This window comes from Thalassophryne amazonica, chromosome 3 (genome assembly GCF_902500255.1).
Source record: "Thalassophryne amazonica chromosome 3, fThaAma1.1, whole genome shotgun sequence".
Taxonomy (NCBI): Eukaryota; Metazoa; Chordata; class Actinopteri; order Batrachoidiformes; family Batrachoididae; genus Thalassophryne; species Thalassophryne amazonica.
In genome coordinates this window covers 4,315,742-4,334,857 of record NC_047105.1, presented here as the reverse complement: position 1 = coordinate 4,334,857, position 19,116 = coordinate 4,315,742, and the positions used below count along the sequence as shown (strand labels likewise).

The window sequence follows — 19,116 nt, the reverse complement described above, 5'->3', positions numbered from 1 at the left end:
GTCTGTTCATAGGTCTGTCTGCCTGTTCTTAAGTCTGTCTGTATGTCTGTCTGTTCTTACATCTGCCTGTCTGCCTGTTCTTAAGTCTGTCTGTTCTTATATCTGTCTGTCTGCCTGTTCTTAAGTCTGTCTGTCTGTCTGTTCATAGGTCTGTCTGCTTGTTCTTAGGTCTGTCTGCTTTTTCATAGGTCTGTCTGCCTGTTCATAGGTCTGTCTGTCTGCCTGTCTGTCTGCCTGTTCATAGGTCTGTCTGCCTGTCTGTTCATAAGTCTGTCTGTCTGTCTGTTCATAAGTCTGCCTGTCTGTCTGTTCATAGGACTGTCTGTCTGTTCATAAGTCTGTCTGTCTGTCTGTTCATAAGTCTGTCTGTCTGTTCATAAGTCTGCCTGTCTGTCTGTTTATAAGTCTGGCTGTATGTCTGTTCATACGTCAGTCTGTTCATAAGTCTGTTTGTCTGCCTGACCATAAGTCTGTCTGTCTGCCTGACCATAAGTCTGTCTGCCTGTCTGTTTGCCTGTCCATAGGTCTGTCTGTCTGTTCTTAAGTCTGTCTGTTCACATGTCTGTGTCTCTGTTCATAAGTCTGTCTGTCTGTCTGGTCATACTTCTGTCTGTCTGTTCATAAGTCTGTCTGTCTGCCTGTTCTTAAGTCTGTCTGTCTGTTCTTAAGTCTGTGTGTCTGTCTTCATAAGTCTCTGTGTCTGTCTGTCTGTTCATAAGTCTGTCTGCATGTCTGCTTGTTCATAAGTCTGTCTGCCTGACCATAAGTCTGTCTGCCTGTCTGTCCGTTCATAAGTCTGTCTGCCTGTCTGTCTGTCTCTGTTCATAAGTCTGTCTGTTTGTTCATAAGTCTGTCTGCCTCTTCATAGGTCTGCTTGTCTGTTCATAAGTATGTCTGTCTGCCTGTTCTTAAGTCTGTCTGTATGTCTGTCTGTTCTTACATCTGTGTGTCTGTTCTTACGTCTGTCTTTCTGTTCTTAAGTCTGTCTGTCTGTTCTAAAGTGTGTCTGTCTGTTCATAAGTCTGTCTGTCTGCCTGTTCTTAAGTCTGTCTGTATATCTGTCTGCTCTTACGTCTGTCTGTCTGCCTGTTCTTAAGTCTGTGTGTCTGCCTGACCATAAGTCTGTCTGTCTGCCTGACCATAAGTCTGTCTGCCTGTCTGTTTGCCTGTTCAAAGGTCTGTCTGTCTGTCTGTTCTTAAGTCTGTCTGTTCATATGTCTGTGTCTCTGTTCATAAGTCTGTCTGTTTGTCTGTTCTGTTCATAAGTCTGTCTGTCTGCCTGTTCATAAGTCTGTCTGTCTGCCTGTTCTTAAGTCTGTCTGTCTGTCTGTTCTTACGTCTGTCTGTCTTTCTGTTCATAAGTCTCTGTGTCTGTCTGTCTGTTCATAAGTCTGTCCGCCTGTCTGCTTGTTCTTAAGTCTGTCCGCCACTGATCACGAATGTGATGATTCGGGGCAGAGGCATCAGGTGTCCTCAGGAACTGTTGCAACCTGTTACCACACGTTACCATTAATGGCACATGTTGCTGGAGAATTATCAGGAACCATTACGCACGGTCAAGAATAATGATCCGCGTTGTAACACCGCATTGTTAAGTTCTGTCACGTTGTGAACGAGGTGAATTGTCTCCACACACACCCATATTCATCCAACCGAATTCAGATTGCTCCAGTTTTTCAGAAGAACTTTGTGACTGCATGCGTAGTTGGGCTCTGTGCCATGGAGTAGCGCAGAGAGGAGGAGGAGGAGGAGACGGACAGAGCCAGATATGTGGCTTCATGCGGCTCTCGTCTCGCGCGTTTTCCCAAACATCAGGCACATGCAGCAGGTGGAGCACATGCAGCAGGTGGAACACCTGCAGGAGCGCGCTGAAGAGCACTGAAATGAGACTTTTAGCCGACTTGGTGTCAGTAGTCAAACTGAATGCGGTGCAGCAGGGTTTAATTGTGCGTGCGCTTCTTCCTCCGCCGGACTGGAGGAGGTGCAGAGATGTCTGGCTGCACGTGAGTCTCCTCTCGCTCCTCTGGTTCCTCTGGCTCAGACTTGTTCTCCCTCTCATCGGTTACAACAGCAGTTGGAACACCTGCAGGAGCGTCCTGAGGAGCTGCAGCAGGAACTGTGGAACGACACTTGGCTGACTTCGCATCACTGTTCCTCTTCGGCATACTGCATCGAACTGAATGCTGTGGAGTCGAGTTTAATTATGCACACGTGACAGAAAACTGATTTGTCGTGGCGCGCAGTGAAATGTGACACCGCGTTACAAGTCGTGTCAAAACTTGACAGTTTCCGTGTCACTTCATAATAACGCGTGACAGTTTGGGCTCCAAGAACCATCACAGGAACCACTACGAACATTGTCACGTTCTATTAAGGATCACTACTCATCAAGGTGGATCAACACGCTCAGTTGCTACCTCCACGATGTGAGACTAAATGAGGATGGTGTGTGACATTCGTAGAAGATTTTTTGACAGGCAAAAACATGCTGCACGAATATCAAGAATATCATGCACCAAAACGCACTACTAAGAAACTTATTCAGATGCGTTAAGTCACATTAAGAATGTCAGGAATGTGTCACGAATGACAGAAAAAAGACATTCGTAACGCGTCTTGCTTATGTGTAAACGCACCTTTAGTCTCTGTGTCTGTCTGTCTGTTCATAGGTTTGTCTGCCTGTCTGCTTGTTCTGTCTGCCTGTCTGCCTGACCATAAGTCTGTCTGCCTGTCTGTCTGCCTGTTCATAAGTCTCTGTGTCTGTCTGCCTGTTCATAGGTCTGTCTGTCCTTAGGTCTGTCTGTTCATAAGTCTGTCTGTCTGTCTGTCTGTTCATAGGTCTGCCTGTCTGTCTGTTCATAAGTCTGTCTGTCTGTTCATACGTCTGTATGTCTGTCTGTTCTTACGTCTGTCTGTCTGCCTGTTCTTAAGTCTGTCTGTCTTTCTGTTCTTAAGTCTGTGTGTCTGTCTGTTCTTAAGTCTGTCTGTTCATAAGTCTCTGTGTCTGTCTGTCTGTCTCTTCATAAGTCTGTTCATGAGTCTGTCTGTCTGTCTGTTCATAAGTCTGTCTGCCTGTCTGCCTGACCATATGTCTGTCTGCCTGTCTGTCTGTTCATAGGTCTCTGTGTCTACCTGTCTCTTCTTAAGTCTGTCTGTCTGCTGTTCATAAGTCTGTCTGTCTGTTCTTACGTCTGTGTCTCTGTTCATAAGTCTGTCTGTTTGTTCATAAGTCTGTCTGTCTGCCTGTTCTTAAGTCTGTCTGTATGTCTGTCTGTTCTTACGTCTGTCTGCCTGCCTGTTCTTAAGTCTGTCTGTATGTCTGTCTGTTCTTACATCTGTGTGTCTGTTCTTACGTCTGTCTTTCTGTTCTTAAGTCTGTCTGTCTGTTCTAAAGTGTGTCTGTCTGTTCATAAGTCTGTCTGTCTGCCTGTTCTTAAGTCTGTCTGTATATCTGTCTGCTCTTACGTCTGTCTGTCTGCCTGTTCTTAAGTCTGTGTGTCTGCCTGACCATAAGTCTGTCTGCCTGTCTGTTTGCCTGTTCAAAGGTCTGTCTGTCTGTTCTTAAGTCTGTCTGTTCATATGTCTGTGTCTCTGTTCATAAGTCTGTCTGTCTGCCTGTTCTTAAGTCTGTCTGTCTGTCTGTTCTTACGTCTGTCTGTCTTTCTGTTCATAAGTCTCTGTGTCTGTCTGTCTGTTCATAAGTCTGTCCGCCTGTCTTTCTGTTCTTAAGTCTGTGTGTCTGTCTGTTCTTAAGTCTGTCTGTTCATAAGTCTGCCTGTCTGTCTGACTGTTCTAAAGTCTGTCTGTCTGTTCATAAGTCTCTGTGTCTGTCTGTCTGTCTCTTCATAAGTCTGTTCATAAGTGTGTCTGTCTGCCTGTTCATAAGTCTGTCTGTTTATATGTCTGTGTCTCTGTTCATGTCTGTTCTTAAGTCCCTGTGTCTCTGTTCTAAAGTCTGTCTGTGTGTTCATAAGTCTCTGTGTCTGTCTGTTCATAAGTCTGTTCTAAAGTCTGTCTGTCTGTTCATAAGTCTCTGTGTCTGTCTGTTCATAAGTCTGTTCTAAAGTCTGTCTGTCTGTTCATAAGTCTCTGTGTCTATTTGTATCTGGCTGTTTGTCTGTTCATAAGTCTGTTCATAAGTCTGTGTTCATAAGTCTGTCTGTCTGTTCTAAAGTCTCTCTGTTCTAAAGTCTGTCTGTCTGTTCATAAGTCTCTGTGTGTGTTTGTCTGTCTCTTCATAAGTCTGTTCATAAGTCTGTCTGTCTGTTCTAAAGTCTGTCTCTCTGTTCATAAGTCTCTGTGTCTGTCTGTCTCTTCATACATCTGTCTGTCTGTTCATAAGTCTCTGTGTCCGTTTGTCTGTCTCTTCATAAGTCTGTCTGTTCTTAAGTCTGTCTGTCTGTTTGTTCATAAGCTGCCTGTCTGTAAGTCTGTCTGCCTGCCTGTCTGTCTGTCTGTCTGTTCATACAGTGAGGCAAATAAGTATTTGATCCACTATTGATTTTGCAAGTTTTGCCACCTACAAAATTTTCAATTTCAATTTATTTTCATTCGTATAGCGCCAAATGACAACAAAGTTGCCTCAAGGCGCGTCACACAAGTAAGGTCTAACCTTACTAACCCCCCAGAGCAACAGTGGTTAGTGGAAAAATTCCCTCTGAGGAAGAAACCTCAAGCAGACCAGACTCAAAGGGGTGACCCTCTGCTTGGGCCATGATACAGACATAAATTACAGAACAATTCACAAAACGAATATACAGGAAATGTTGTCGGTGCACAGGACAGGAGGGTTACAGAAACAGATACCACACCCATCTCTGGATGGAGCCTGACCTCAAATAGAAAAAAAAAAACAGAATCAGGCATCAGAAAGACAAGAAATACATTATAATTTGTCAGCATTAAACAACAAGAAAAACAGAACAAATACTAAGGTGATCGCCGGCCACTAGCCCTAAGCTTCATTAAAAGACAGAATTTAGATAAAGTTGAAGCTGCGACCCGCTCCGTTTACTAATAAAATGAATTAAAAGAGTAAAAAGCATAGTAACATACTATACCAGTATGTTAGCCATACGAAAGGGAAAATAAGTGAGTCTTAAATCTGGACTTGAAAGTCTCCACAGAATCTGACTGTTTTATTTTAAACAGACCTCTTCATTATAAAGGATATAGAGGTCTGTAATTTTTATTGTAGGTTCATTTCAACTGTGAGAGACATATTCTAAAAAACATTCAGAAAATCACATTGTATGATTTTTAAATAATTAATTTGCATTTTATTGCATGAAATAAGTATTTGATCCAATAGAAAAACAGACCTTAATATTTGGTACAGAAGCCTTTGTTTGCAGTTCCAGAGGTCAGACATTTCCTGTAGTTCTTGATTAAGTTTGCACACTGCAGCAGGGATTTTGGTCCACTCCTCCATACAGATCTTCTCTAGATCTTTCAGGTTTGGAGTTTCAGCTCCCTCCAAAGATTTTCTATTGAGTTCAGGTCTGGAGACTGGCCAGGCCACTCCAGGACCTTGAAATGCTTCTTACAGAGCCCCTCCTGAGTTGCCCTGGCTGTGTGTTTGGGGTCATTGTCATGCTGGAAGACCCAGCCATGACCCATCTTCAATGCTCTTACTGAGGGAAGGAGGTTGTTTGCCAAAATCTTGCAATACATGACCCCATCCATCCTCCCTTCAATACTTTGCAGAAGAGCACCCCCAGAGTATGATGTTTCCACCCCCATGCTTCACGGTTGGGATGGTTTTCTTGGGGTTGTTCTCATCCTCTAAACATGGTAAGTGGAGTTGATTCCAAAAAGCTCTATTCTGGTCTCATCTGACCACATGACCTTCTCCCACGCCTCCTCTGGATCATCCAGATGGTCACTGGTGAACTTCAAATGGGCCTGGACATGTGCTGGCTTGAGCAGGGGGACCTTGCTGCCCTGCAGGATTTTAAACCATGACAGCATCATGTGTTACTAATGTAATCTTTGTGACTGTGGTCCCAGCTCTCCTCAGGTCATTGACCAGGTCCTCCTGTGTAGTTCTGAGCTTTCTCAGAATCATCCTTACCCCACAATGTGAGATCTTGCATGGAATCCCAGACCGAGGGAGATTGACAGTCATCTTGTGTTTCTTCCACTTTCTAATAAATAATCATAACAGTTGTTGTCTTCTACCAAGCTGCTTGCCTGTTGTCCTGTAGTCCATCCCAGCCTTGTTCAGGTCTACAGTTTTGTCCCTGGTGTCCTTAGACAACTCTTTGGTCTTGGCTATGGTGGACAGGTTGGAGTGTGATTGATTGAGTGTGTGAACAGGTGTCTTTTATACAGGTAACAAGTTCAAACAGGTGCAATTAATACAGGTAAAGAGTGCAGAATAAGAGGGCTTCTTAAAGAAAAATTAACAGGTCTGTGTGAGCCAGAATTCTTGCTGGTTGGTAGGTGTTTAAATACTTATTTCATGCAATAAAATGCAAATTAATTATTTAAAAATCAAACAATGTAATTTTTCAGATTTTTTTTTAGATTCTGTCTCTCACAGTTGAAGTGTACCTACGATAAAACTTATAGACCTCTAGACTGATTTGCCTCACTGTAAGTGTGTCTGCCTGTTCATAAGTCTGTCTCTTCTTAAGTCTGTCTGTTCATAAGTGTCTACCTGTTCATAAGTCTGTCTCTTCTTAAGTCTGTCTGTTCATAAGTGTGTCTGTCTGTCTGTCTGTTTTTAAGTCTGTAAGAATTGAAGTTACTATCTGAGCATTCTTTAGTCAAATCTATGTTAGAAATGTACATGGAACTGTTTTCGTTTCAATGAATGTTATTGTGAGCTTAAGTACCTGATTGTCCAATATTTTGGAAACATTATAAAGGGTAAAAATATCATGGTCTAATTAAGTTAATTCCAGAGCTATCTGGTATATTTCGATGGACAAAGAAGGTCCCTTATAAGCCCATAATGCAAACACTTAGGCGGTGCCCCAGTGGGGGGCCACCTAAGCCTCCCCTGAACCCCCGGCTTTTTAAGGTGATTTTTCCATCCCATGACTCTGCTAAAACATCCTGGTGAGATTCCTGGATCACTGACACTGTGAGGGAACATCAGACACCACATTTAGTCCATGTGGTGTGTTTGTCTGGACATAATCCAGGACACGGGTGCCTCAGTGTTCAGGACCTCAGAAAGTGGAGAATGTCAAGGACACTCCTACGTTTAATCTGTTTGAGGGCACGCCCACCTTTCACCTGGTTGCAGCAGATGAATTGTTACTTTGGAGAGGTGGAGACTGCCTGTCTGTCTGGGGTCATGAGGTCAAAGGTCAGGGGTATTTGGTGATCCTGATATCTTTGCAAGAGAACAAAGGTCCAAGTCTTAAAAGTCCTGGTGCTTCCTGCCTTACTGTGTGTTTGTCAGACTTGGACTGTCACTGGTGACCTCAGGTGAGGACTGTATGTCTTTGGTACCAGGTCTTTGTGGAGGGTCTTTGGGTCCTGCTTTTGTTAAATGAACGATTTGTTAAATGAATGGTAACTTAAGTCTGGGTCAGACAGAGATAAGTCTCTGTCTCTCTATTGCAGCCCGTCAAGACTACAGTGATGGAGTTTGTGGGTAACCGTTGCACTTGTGTATATGTATGGGCGACAGGTCTGGACTGCAGGCAGGCCAGTCTAGTACCCGCACACACACACACACACACACACACACACACACACACACATATATATACAGTAGTGTTCAGAATAATAGTAGTGCTATGTGACTAAAAAGATTAATCCAGGTTTTGAGTATATTTGTTATTGTTACATGGGAAACAAGGTACCAGTAGATTCAGTAGATTCTCACAAATCCAACAAAACCAAGCATTCATGATATGCACACTCTTAAGGCTATGAAACTGGGCTATTAGTAAAAAAAAAGTAGAAAAGGGGGTGTTCACAATAATAGTAGTGTGGCATTCAGTCAGTGAGTCTGTCAGTTTTGTGGAACAAACAGGTGTGAATCAGGTGTCCCCTATTTAAGGATGAAGCCAGCACCTGTTGAACATGCTTTTTGAAAGCCTGAGGAAAATGGGACGTTCAAGACATTGTTCAGAAGAACAGCGTAGTTTGATTAAAAAGTTGATTGGAGAGGGGAAAACTTATACGCAGGTGCAAAAAATTATAGGCTGTTCATCTACAATGATCTCCAATGCTTTAAAATGGACAAAAAAAAACAGACACGTGGAAGAAAACGGAAAACAACCATCAAAATGGATAGAAGAATAACCAGAATGGCAAAGGCTCACCCACTGATCAGCTCCAGGATGATCAAAGACAGTCTGGAGTTACCTGTAAGTGCTGTGACAGTTAGAAGACACCTGTGTGAAGCTAATTTATTTGCAAGAATCCCCCGCCAAGTCCCTCTGTTAAATAAAAGACATGTGCAGAAGAGGTTACAATTAGCCAAAGAACACATCAACTGGCCTAAAGAGAAATGGAGGAATATTTTGTGGACTGATGAGAGTAAAATTGTTCTTTTTGGGTCCAAGGGCCGCAGACAGTTTGTGAGACGACCCCCAAACTCTGAATTCAAGCCACAGTTCACAGTGAAGACAGTGAAGCATGGTGGTGCAAGCATCATGATATGGGCATGTTTCTCCTACTATGGTGTTGGGCCTATATATTGCATACCAGGTATCATGGATCAGTTGGATATGTCAAAATACTTGAAGAGGTCATGTTGCCTTATGCTGAAGAGGACATGCCCTTGAAATGGGTGTTTCAACAAGACAATGACCCCAAGCACACTAGTAAACCAGCAAAATCTTGGTTCCAAACCAACAAAATTAATGCCTCGCAAATGTGAAGAAATCATGAAAAACTGTGGTTATACAACTAAATACTAGTTTAGTGATTCACAGGATTGCTAAAAAAGCAGTTTGAACATAATAGTTTTGAGTTTGTAGCGTCAACAGCAGATGCTACTATTATTGTGAACACCCCCTTTTCTACTTTTTTTTTACTAATAGCCCAATTTCATAGCCTTAAGAGTGTACATATCATGAATGCTTGGTCCTGTTGGATTTGTGAGAATCTACTGAATCTACTGGTACCTTGTTTCCCATGTAACAATAAGAAATATACTCAAAACCTGGATTAATCTTTTTAGTCACATAGAACTACTATTATTCTGAACACTACTGTATATATAAACACTCTAATGGGCACTTGTGCACGATGTATGACTGCCGTGTTTTTGTGGCACAGATGTGTAAAACTCCATGGTGCTGAAGTGTGGAAGGACGACGTGTTTGCCACAAAACGTACTCGTCAGCAGCAACAGACGCAGTTTGTCCACCGTGGCACCGAAACATGTCTATCTCGCAGACGTGTCTGGAACGCACTGAGTGCATTACGCCCGCAAAGTCTGGTTTGTTTGACTAGGATGAGCACTTTGAGCTGCTGGCACAGGTCTTGCAGAGATCTTCTGGCCAAGCATGGTAAATGGTAAATGGACTGCATTTATATAGCGCTTTAACATCTGCATCAGACGCTCAAAGCACTTTACATTAATGCCTCACATTCACCCCAGTGTGAGGGTGCTGCCATGCAAGGTACTCACTACACACCAGGAGCAACTACTTGTAGGGGATTAAGGACCTTGCCCAAGGGCCCTTAGTGATTTTCCCATCAGGCTGGGATTTGAACTGAGGATCCTATGGTCTCAAGCCGAACACTTAACCACTAGACCATCACCTCATCCCATGGAGGGGGTGATGGTCTAGTGGAAGCAGGCATGGAAAAGATAAAATACAGATGAGTCCATTTCCTGAAGGCTCACTCTCTGGCCAAGGACACGCTCATGGTTCACCGATCCAAGGACACGCTCATGGTTCAAAGATCCAAGGACACGCCCATGGTTCACCTGCCCAAGGACACGCCTGTGGTTCACCGATCCAAGGACACGCCCGTGGTTCACCCATCCAAGGACACGCCCGTGGTTCAAAGATCCAAGGACACGCCCGTGGTTCACCTGCCCAAGGACACGCCCGTGGTTCACCTGCCCAAGGATACGCCCGTAGTTCACCTGCCCAAGGACACGCCTGTGATTCACCGATCCAAGGACACGCCTGTGTTTCACCGATCCAAGGACACGCCTGTGGTTCACCGATCCAAGGACACGCCCGTGGTTCACCGATCCAAGGACACGCCCGTGGTTCACCGATCCAAGGACACGCCCATGGTTCAAAATCCAAGGACACGCCCATGGTTCACTGATCCAAGGACACGCCCATGGTTCACCTGGCCCAGGTCATGCCCATGGTTCATCGATCCAAGGACACGCCCATGGTTCACTGATCCAAGGACACGCCCATGGTTCACTGATCCAAGGACACGCCCATGGTTCACCTGGGTGGGGCTCCACAGCTGTCCGCTTTGACACAGAGGTCATATTTGGATATGCAGGACCTTTTGTCCTCTCTGTTATCCTCCTTCACTGTCAGCGTCAGTCACAACAGGAAGCTAGTTCCGTCAGTGTCTGGGAGCTGGGAGGGGTTTCTCTGTGTCTACAGTGTCACATCAAGATTATTTTTTAAATCCCTTCACCTGACGTTGCATAATGTCCTGATTTCTGACTCCTGAGGCTGAAAAAACTCCTCCAGGACTGGAAAAGCTAAGTGGAGCTGGCTTCCTGAGGGGTTCACGTGTTCCAGGATTCCTTTTTTCCATCAGTGCTGATATTTTCTGCTGAGCCCAGCTGGAACACGTCTCTGACCAGACCTCCTAAATATGCCCTGGTTTGGCAGCTGGGTGAGCCGGGCCTGTATTCTGGTTTCACTGGATCTCCTCGTCATATTTTCCAAGTCATCAGAAGTCTGCTTCAGTGATTCATTAACAAGACGTTCGCTGAGCTTCCTCATGTGCAGCAGACTGAACACCTTCATCAACAAAACCGAAAGCAAACAAACTGAATTTAAAAAATCTTTGTTTCATCAACAAATGAAGCAGGAGGTGTTTGAGCATGAAGAGAGACTGTGAGGCAAGAACAAGCTGATGCTGGTCCAGTCGGCGTGAGTGCACGGAAATAACTCCATGTGCATATGCATCACATGATGGAATTCAGTGTAGCTGTAGCTCCTTCAACATCTTGGTGGCTTCCCTCACTAATCCCCTTCTAGCATGCTCGTGCCATTTTTGGAGCTGTGTTTTTCACACTGTGTCATATTCTTTATGTTTCTTAATAGAATAGAGCCTTTATTGTCATTGTACGTACATACAATGACACTTGCCTTCTGCATTTAACCGTCCTAATTACAGTGGCTGAAGAGGCTCCTCTGGTTGCTGATGACTGTGTGCAGAGGGTGACTGGCATCATCCATAATGTCATAATAGACAGGTTAACATCATCATGACAACACTGATGACAAATAAAATACAATCATCAAAAATACATATTTGAATTTAGAAACACAGGCACTGTGCAAAAGAATTCCATTCACCATCTCTAAAAATAGAGCAACCAGTGAATCTCGAGGCACATTTATACCATCGGGTCAAGGACTGTAGAAAACTGGATGAAGTGCACCTATACATGACATCACCATAGTCCAGTAGGGGCAAGAAGGTAGCAGTTATCAGGAGCTCCTGACAACTTAAGGAGAAGCATTTTTATAAAGGAAGCCGAGCTTCACCCTTACTTTGGAGATCAAGTGTTTAAGATGAACTTAAAAAGAAAGCACCGTGTCAGAAATCCCAAATACTTGTAACTGCTGACTAATTCCAGAACATTTCTTACTTCAAGCAGTTTAAATTGATGGGATATTCTGCAAGAAAACAGGTGATTTAGAGAAAAACATTATTTTGGATTTTTCTGCGTTCAAGACCCGTTTGAATTTCTCCAGATGGCTCTGCACCACGTCAGAAGCAGACTAAAAAAATTCAAATGCCTGTGTCACTTCTAACAACAGACTCTGATCCACGGTGTCAAATGCCTTCGAAAGGTCCAGAACCAGTGCAACACAGAACCTTTTAGAATCCAGTGCCTCAAACACATCATTTAAAACTTTTAGAATAGCAGTAATAGGGTGCCATGTTGTTTCCTAAAACCAGACGGAAAAGGGTTTAAAATGTTGTTTGTTTCTAGGAAGTCATTCAATTGATCACAGACCAAGACAGTAAATGAACATCAAAAATTACACCTTTAACAGGAAATAAAAAGTTTGAGTTCCTCTTTTAATAATTGTTGAGGTCTAAGGTGTTATGGATAAGACGCGGAGTGAGGAGCGGTCCAGTATCTGACTGAACCCAGCATGAAATAATCAGAAGCAGTTCCAAAAAGAAAACACATTTATTTTTCTCCCCTTTGTGCTATACATGAAATACTAATTAATTAAAGTTCTGGTGAGGTGAAAAGGCGGCGCGCTCTCTCAGCGTCTCAACAGTCGGAGTCCGAATGTTCAGGACTCAGGAGTTCCGCCGACACCCCCCCCCCCCAGGTGACCTTTTCCCAGAACTGTACTCTGTGAAGGAGGAACAGAGATGAGATTATTCAACACTATTACTACGAAATATTGTTTGGAGGCAAACTTATCAGCTACACGTTTAGGTCTGAATTCCACCTTAATTCAAGGAGGCTGCTGCTCACAGCTAGTGGAGGATCATTAATCCGCACGCCACTGCCGTGAGGACGCCAAACACTTTCCACCAATAATTACTTATAGCTGCGTATAAGACGCCAATTTACATTCACGGATAAACTTTTCAGAATATTCACCTCTGCCGTGTGCTGACAACGTTTGTCTCTCACCCTCGTCCTCCTTCACAGGCGCAATGTCAGACTCTGAAACGGCCCTCAGCGTCCCCACACGGTCGTCACAAGGTCGTATTCTCCAGCAATCTTATCCAACTCACTGCTGGTTTAAATGTAGTTCTTCATCACTACATTGGTACCAGCTGGAAGTCCTCAGATCTGCACGTGAACATCACTGGTGTCGTGGATTGTCCTAATAGAGAGCCGCACGAGAATGCAACAGGTGCAGCCAATCATCGCAACAGAGGAGAGAGACTCTTCTGCAGCACATCCTCCTCAGAGAACAGCCCCAAATCACCTGGGAAGGAAAACAAACACAAAACAACCCAACCTTGTCCAGCCAAACCCCCCCAACACACAACAGTACCTCCCCCCCCCCCCCTCAATGGGAAGCCTCCCGTCGACCGCACAAACCAGACCCAAAAACAACCCCACACATCAAAGGCCAAAGCAGGAGGAAGGCAGAGATCACAGCAGGCAGCAGAGCCGGGAGATGCGGTAGAAAGGCTGGCCGGCATCAAAAAAAAAAAAAAACATCCCAAAACAACCCCAAACACAAAAACAAAACACACAAAAAAAAGGCCCCCAGCATCCCCCCCAGAGAGTACCACAAACATACCCCAGGAAAGCACACCGGGGTAAACACAAAAGAAAAACACAATACCCAACCGAACACCCCCCCAGAGGACCGTCCCATCAAACCCTGGGGAGGAACAAAAAACACACAAACCCAAAAACCCCAACAAAAACCCCCCAACACAGTAGAACACAGGTCAAAGGAAAAAACAAACAACGCCCTCCCTCAACATGTGGAGCCCGACTTCCCCCAGGGGACATCGTTGTCAACCCCAGGAGCAACGACCATGGCAGGAGCCATCCAGGAATCCCCAGGCATACACGGGAACCTTAACATCCCCCAGAGGACCGTCCCATCAAACCCCAGGAGACACCCCCACAACCCAGGAACCCCACCCCAGCCCAACACGGCCGGTCGGCCCCACAGTCAACCTCCCCCCCAGAGGACCGTCCCATCAAACCCCTGGGGGAAACAGGAGGAAACAAAAACCCCAAACCCCCAGGGATTTCCAAAAACCACCCCAGGAGCAAACAAAAACTACAGAAAGCCCCATTGACCTCCCCAGCACCCCGAAAGACCCTCCAGGTCCATCGGGAAACACGTCGTGGCAATCGGCACAGGACTACTAAGCCGGAGAAGCCAATAGGAAAAACGCAACCCAGCTCCACCCCCAAGGGCAGGGGAAAACCGGCAAGACGGCCGGTGTCGACCCCCCGACTATACTCCAGCCTACCAGGAGGGGTGGGCAGCGGAAAAGGCGTACGGCACTGATTGGCCCCGCCGCTCCGACTGGAGTATATCCCCACTGCCCGACACCTCAGCAATGCCAATGGCAAACGGTCAGAGGCACACTGAGGCTGGAGAGGAACCGGGAAACAACTAAATCTAAGAAAAGAGCCCTGGACCCCCCCCCCCCCCCAGGTGCAGAGGTCCGCATGGGAATGCCCAGCAACCAACCTGCACCACCCCACAACACCAAAGACGAACGGCCAGGAGTGTGTGAGGCTGGGGTTAGGGGACAGGGAAATAAAAACCAACAAAATAAAACGACCCATTCCGCTAACAAAAATCAAATAACTATAAACAATTAAAAAAACGCACGCTTACCTGAGTCCAAACGAACTCCGACCAGCCAGCCTGTTCACCCCACCAGAACTACCTCAAGTGCTACACACAAAAACTGGATCACAAAAACTCCCATTTATATCCCACAAAAATGTCCATAAAACACCTGGAGCCATATTATGATGCTGTCTCCTGACGCTCATTTGACCGAGGCAGTATGGCTGTTCTGACCCTTCCAAGTTGCATTGGCTCGTCCACTAGAGGAGCTAGAGGTCCCGTCGGAGGAGTCTCAGAGGAACGAAGAAATGGCGGTCCGGACTTGTGTCGGGGGAAAACCCCGAGACAAAACACCCCGCTCGGACGCTCGCACTCTCTCTCGTCCACGCTCCTTAATCCGATCGTCTAGACGAATAACCAAGGATATTAACTCGTCTAAATCCTTCGGTTCGTCACGGACGGCTAGCTTATCTTTCAGGGAGTCATTCAACCGGTCTACAAACACCCCCCTCAAAGCAGCAGCATTCCAACCAGACTGAGCGGAAAAGATTCAAAAATCCACAGAATAATCAGCTGCGCTTCGTCGCCCCTGTCGGAGGTTCAGCAATCCTTGAACCACGGTATTTGTTTTCACCGGATGATCAAAAACCAAACAAAGTTCACGGGAAAATTTGTCAAAGGATTCTAGCAGTGATGATTTATTGCTCCACAACGCCGTGACCCACGCCAGGGCGTCACCTCGCAACAGATTAATAACATATGCGACTCGGCTACACCTCAGAGGAGAAAGATGCCGGTCACTCAGCAAAACCAAAGAACACTGCATAAAAAACGGCGCACAAGCCTCCACATTTCCCGAATAGGGCTCCGGATGACATATAACCGGTTCAGGAGCCGAATCTCCGGACGGCAAATTTATCTGCACCGGGCTCGATGGAACCGGAGCTGTAACCACAGGAAGCGGAACAGCCTGAGCTACAAGCTCCGTAACACGGGCGTCTGTCTGTTTAATTTGAATCGAAAGGTGCTGCACTTGCTCCCAAATCATCTCCAGGTGCTTCTGGACCTTCTCCTGAAATGGAACTGCTTCTGCCGCTGGGTCCATATTGGTTTGGCCGGAGAATTCTGTTATGGATAAGACGCGGAGTGAGGAGCGGTCCAGTATCTGACTGAACCCAGCATGAAATAATCAGAAGCAGTTCCAAAAAGAAAACACATTTATTTTTCTCCCCTTTGTGCTATACATAAAATACTAATTAATTAAAGTTCTGGTGAGGTGAAAAGGCGGCGCGCTCTCTCAGCATCTCAACAGTCGGAGTCCGAACGTTCAGGACTCAGGAGTTCCGCCGACACCCCCCCCCCCCCCCCCCCCCCCCCAGGTGACTTTTTCCCAGAACTGTACTCTGTGAAGGAGGAACAGAGATGAGATTATTCAACACTATTACTACGAAATATTGTTTGGAGGCAAACTTATCAGCTACACGTTTAGGTCTGAATTCCACCTTAATTCAAGGAGGCTGCTGCTCACAGCTAGTGGAGGATCATTAATTCACACGCCACTGCCGTGAGGAGCACGCCAAACACTTTCCACCAATAATTACTTATAGCTGCGTATAAGACGCCAATTTACATTCACGGATAAACTTTTCAGAATATTCACCTCTGCCGTGTGCTGACAACGTTTGTCTCTCACCCTCGTCCTCCTTCACAGGCGCGATGTCAGACTCTGAAACGGCCCTCAGCGTCCCCACACGGTCGTCACAAGGTCATATTCGTCGGCAATCTTATCCAACTCACTGCTGGTTTAAATGTAGTTCTTCATCACTACATTGGTACCAGCTGGAAGTCCTCAGATCTGCACGTGAACATCACAGGTGTCGTGGATTGTCCTGATAGAGAGCCGCACGAGAATGCAACAGGTGCAGCCAATCATCGCAACAGAGGAGAGAGACTCTTCTGCAGCACATCCTCCTCAGAGAACAGCCCCAAATCACCTGGGAAGGAAAACAAACACAAAACAACCCAACCCAACCCAAACCCCCCCCAACACACAACAGTCACAAACTGGTCACATTGTCCATCTAATGTGGAGACGGTGATTCAACACAAATATGCATCAGTCTGCTTTGGCTTTTATGTTGCTAGTTTGGAAATAAACAGTAAGTAAGCAAACTCCATTTATTTTTCCCAATGTTCCAGATGGAGTGATGCAGGCTGCCACTCCGTAATGCTCCTTCAGTCTGGGCACGTGCACGCACACACACACGACTGACTGACTCCGCCTCAACCTCCTGCAGGAACAAACACAACTCCCTGACCAGCAGTGATGACAAACAAACAAAACAGTGACGTCATTTTAAAAATTTTTTAATTTTTTAAAGTTTTGAAGTGATTTTTATTCGTTAAGGATAATAATTGTGATTCTGACATAATTTCGGTAAGAAGGCGCACAGCAAGAGTCAGGGGGTGCAGTGCCTGCCTTCTGAAGCACTTTGGGGTGACGTTGTGATTTGTTAGTATATATAAATAAATTTAATTGAATGGATCCGATCCACATTGGATCTGCTGTGGTGACCCCCAGTGAATAAGGGGTCAAGCCGAAGGGGCTTCATACAGAGTCAGTGTTTAAACCCCCCCCCCCCCCCCCCCCCCCCCCCAGCTGATGCGAAATCTGCCCCCGTGCTGTTGAAGTTAAACCAGCTTTTCAGTATTGAACTTCAAACCTGAACTGATATATGAAAAATTTTCATTTGCATGAAACCCAGCTTTCTGAGAGCTGCTGTGATTTTCAAGAAAGCTGGTCCACATTTCATTGTCTGAAAACCTCAAGGTCTCATGATTATAGCTGAAACAATACCCTGTTAAGAGCCAGAAATTAAGATGAAAGGAAGTGTTTTCCCAAATCCTTGCAGGACTCTGATTGGACCCTTATGTCTGAAAAGCCCAAAACACAGACTCCTGTCTGTGAGGACAACCGACCGCAACGTTATGCTGTTGCATTATTTTTCACATGAGTGATTGTCGCAGAAGGGCACATGGCTCAGCGCTTTAGACTATGGTGTAGGTCACTGGTTCGAATCCCACTGTTGCCAAATTTGGGAAAACGCTGTCATTCAACCCATCAGTGATCGGGGACCTGACTCTCTTTTGGTTTGGGGAAGGCAGCGATGTGAGAGGAGATGGGCACCACCCATGTCTGGAACATCCACCGCCCCTACGGCCATCAAGCTACAGGATGGCTCAGCTCCCTTTTCACCACAACAATACGGTACAGCGAATGCAAACACCCCCCCCCCCCGCTGCACCAATTCTCCTGCCAATCTCACGCTCCATTGTCCCCTCACTCGTGAACAAAACCCAGAGGTACTTGAAACCCTTCACTTGGAGCAAGACCATATTCCCTACCTGTAGTAGGCAATCCATCGGTTTCCTGCTGAGAACCAAGGCCTCAGTATTTAGAGGTGCTGATTCTCATCCCAGCCGCTTCCCACTCGGCTGTGAACCGATCCAGTGAGTGTTGGAGGTCACCAACCGATAAAGCCAAAAGGACCACATCAACTGCAAAAAACAGTGATGAGACCCTGAGCCCATCAAACTGGAAGCCCTCCTCCTTCTGACTATGCCTTGATATCCTGTCCATAAATATCACAAACAGGATTGGTGACAAGGCGCAGCCCTGGAGGAGGCCAACCCCCACCAGAAACGAGTCCAACTTTCTGCCGAGCACCTGAACACAGCTCCCCGTTGTGTGTACAGAGTTTGGATGGCCCTGAGAAGGGACCCCCTCACTCCATACTCCCGCAGCACCTCCCACAGTATCTCCTGAGGTACCCGATCATATGCCTTCTCCAAGTCCACAAAACATGTAGACTGGATGTGCATACTCCCAGGCACCGTCCAGGATGCTTGTGAGAGTGAAGAGCTGGTCAGTTGTTCCATGACCAGGACGGAACCCGCATTGTACCTCTGCAGTTAGAAGTTTGACTATCGCCCGAACCCTCTTTTCCAGCACCCTGGAGTAGACTTTACCAGGGAGGCCGAGTAGTGTGATGCACCTGTAGTTGGCACATGCTCTCTGTTCCCCCTTCTTAAATATGGGGAACACCACCCCAGTTTGCCACTCTTGAGGCACTGTCCCAGACCTCAACGCAATGTTGAAGAGACGTTTCATCCAAGACAGTCTCTCCACACCCAGACCCTTCAGCATTTCTGGATGGATCTCATCAACCCCCGGGGCCTTGCCACTGCAGAGTTGTTTGATTGCTTCATTTACTTCCACCAGGGAAATTGATGGAAACCCACCATCAGGTTCCAGTTCTGCCCCTACTATAGAGAGCACTCCGGTGTGATGCAGGAGTTCCTCAAAGTGTTCCTTCCAGCACCGGATTATATACTCGGTTCCCTGTTTTCCCCTCCTGAGGTGCCTCGTGGTCCGTCAGAAGCACCTTGATGCCAACTGAAAGTCCTTCTCCATGGTTGCTTCAAACTCCTCCCACACCCGCTGCTTTGTCTCCCCCATAGCAGAGGCTGCTGCCCTTCAGGCCTATCGGTACCTTGCAACTGCCTCTGGAGTCCTCTGAGATAACATATCCCAGAAGACTCCTTCTTCAGTCAGACAGCTTCCCTGACCACCGGTGTCCACCATGGTGTTCGAGGGCTGCCGCCCCTTTAGGCACCTAAGACCTTC

General features: G+C 46.1%; 1 protein-coding gene across 1 annotated transcript in view; it reads left to right on the top strand.

Annotated features, from left to right (window-relative positions):
• The window catches only part of cenpp (centromere protein P), a 300,836-nt gene that overhangs the window by 214,971 nt on the left and 66,749 nt on the right, over positions 1 to 19,116 (top strand). The window lies entirely within an intron of this gene.